General features: G+C 37.6%; 1 pseudogene; it reads left to right on the top strand.

Annotated features, from left to right (window-relative positions):
* The first annotated feature begins 1,472 nt into the window (after positions 1-1,472).
* On the top strand, positions 1,473-2,298 carry LOC127227649 (40S ribosomal protein SA-like; annotated as a pseudogene).
* Positions 2,299-2,829: the final 531 nt, after the last annotated feature.

Here is a 2,829-nt window from a genome sequence, read left to right as displayed (position 1 = left end):
AGATGTCTGACAGAGAGCAAGGAGTAGTGAGTGTCACATCCCACTATTCCAAATCGGAAAACATTACATTCACACATCAAAGGAGAATACAAAAGGAAGAGTACTCAGTGGTAGGGAATTCATATTCATGAAAACTTCATTCTATAGAGATTCTATACAGGGGTATGATTATTTACAGTATCAAACTCCATTATAGGACAAAGCTAAGTAATATTGAGGTGACATTCAAATATTTGACATTTAATTAAAAACTATCAGTCATGCAAGGAAGAAGTAAAATAAAATCCTATGTAAGTAATTAGATCAATCAGAATGGACAAAGTTATTGGAATTCAGAGACAAGAGCAATCAAAGAGATTTATAATTATATCACACATGTTTAAAAGTTATGAAGCATAAAAGATTCAAATAAAACAGAATTTTATTTTCATTCTCTTCTCACTCCCTCTCTGTTTCTTTGTCTGTCTCTCTCTGGCTATCTCTCTGTATGTCTCTCTCTCTCCTGAGTATGTGTACATGGAGGCCATGAGAGGGTGCCAGATCCATTGAAGCTGTTGTTGTGGGGTCCAAACCTGCCACAAGTGAGTGAAAACTTTTGTCATCTGCAAAAAGAACAATAGCTCTTCACCACCAAGCCACCTCTAAAGCCCTAAAAACTGAGCTTCCAGTAATGAAAACTATAATGTCCTAGATGAAAAATATCAAGAACAGAGGTAATGACAAATTAAATATTGTCAAAGAATAAGGTTTGTGAACTTGAAGATTTAGTAATAAAACTTTACAGTATGTGAGAGCAGAAAAGACACATGAAAGCAAATGGTAGGGTATTATTAATTGAGAGGGAACACAAGGTATATTTGTAAGTACTCTATTTAAAGACTATATATGAAGAAATATTTCAGCATAGTATGGTAAGGGCATTTGTCACCAGGCATAATAGCATGAGTTTTCTTCTCAGCCCCATATATTAGGAGAAAACCTACTCATGGAAGTTGTTCATGACTTTCCATATTGCTAGGAGCTTTATGTATGCACACACACACACACACACACACAGAGAGAGAGAGAGAGAGAGAGAGAGAGAGAGAGAAATTAAAAAGCATAATTTTAAAAATGGAAAAGACATTTTAACACCAAGTTTATCATGAATAAATGTTTCAAGTCAACAATAAATTAGCAAAGCAAATAGAAAAATCAGAGAGTTGATTAAATGTGAAAGAACCAATATAAAGATGACAAAAATGTTTTTTACCATAGGCAATGCTGAAGAGCACATTTATAAAGTACCATAGAAAGGAAAAAAAGAAAAATGCAAGTTGTGATCCTAGAATTATATACTTGCCAACACTAAGGTTTTAAGTTCAAGACTAAATAAAGTTTTTGTTTGTTTTGTTTATTTGTTTGTTTGTATTAATTTTTGGTATACTGTGTTCTTCTTGATTCCTGTTGTAACTTTAAGGAAAACTTACACAATGTATGGAGCCCTTGATGTCCTGCACATGAAGGAGGAGGATATTCTTAAATTCCTTGCTACAGGAACCCACTTAGGTGGCACCAACCTTGACTTTCAGATTGAGCAGTGCATCTACAAAAGAAAAGGGATGGTATCTACATCATCAATCTGAAGAGGACATGGGAGAAGCTGTTTCTGGCAGCCCCAATGATTGCTGTCATTGAGAACCCTGCTGATGCAACATTATCTCCTCCAGGAACACTGGGAAGTGAGCTGTGCCGAAATTTGCTGCTGCTGCCAGAGCCACTCCCCGGACATTCACCAATCAGATCCAAGCAGCCTTTTGGGAGCCATGGCTTCTAGTGGTGACTGATCCAGAGCTGCTCACCAGCCCCTCACAAAGGTGCCTTAAGTCATCCTACCTGCCATTGCTCTGTATAACACAGACTCTCCTCTGCCATCCCATGCAACAGTAAGGGAGCTCATTCAGTGGGTCTGATGTGGTGGATGCTGGCCTGGGATGCCACTATCTCCCTTGAGTACCCATGGGAGGTAATGACTGACCTTACTTTTATGAGACTTAGAGGAGACTAAGAAAGAGGAGCAATGCTGCTAAGAAGGCTGTGACCTGAAGAATTTTGGGGTAAATGCACTGCACCAGCACCTGAGTTCACTGCTGCCCAGCCAGAGGTGGTCGATTGGTCTGAAGGTAAGCAGGTGCCCTCCATACTCACTCAGCAGTTTCCTACTGAAGAATGGAATGACCAACCAGCCACTGAGGACTGGTCAGCAGCTCCCAAGCACAGGCTACTAAGTGGTTTGGAGCCACCACTGAGTGGTCCTAAATTGCTCGGCAGATACCCGAGCAAAGGGGGAAAGGTGAAAGGAAAATAAAGTTCCTACAGAGTGAAAGAAAATGAAATTATTTTTAGACATGTATAAATTATCAATACTATAGATTCATTGTTAAAAATATCCTAACAGCCCTTTGGGCAAAAAAATAATGATATCTATGAGAAATATGAAACCAACTTAATTCCAACATATTTGGTTAATGCTTCCTTCACTTTCACAGGTCGGCTGGTAACAAATATTTCTTAATTAAATCGTTGATGGTTAAATGTGATACAAAAAGTCAATATAAGTTTTTTACTACAAAAAAAAGTATAATATATGACTATAACAAAGGACAAGGTTCGATTTTGTAAAAAAATACTATTAAACTATTTTTATGGAAAGCAGTATAAATTCAATTTAAGATAGTCTTGATAAAAAGACCTCAAAATCAATCCAGCCACATTGAACCTCTTAGAAGAGAAAGTAGGAGGTACCCTTGAACAAATTGGTATAGGAGACCGCTTCTTGAACATAACTCC

Source organism: Phodopus roborovskii, unplaced genomic scaffold (genome assembly GCF_943737965.1).
Source record: "Phodopus roborovskii unplaced genomic scaffold, PHOROB, whole genome shotgun sequence".
In the NCBI taxonomy this organism is placed as follows: domain Eukaryota; kingdom Metazoa; phylum Chordata; class Mammalia; order Rodentia; family Cricetidae; genus Phodopus; species Phodopus roborovskii.
Note: the sequence above shows the minus strand (reverse complement) of the source record. Positions and strands in the feature narration are given on the sequence as shown.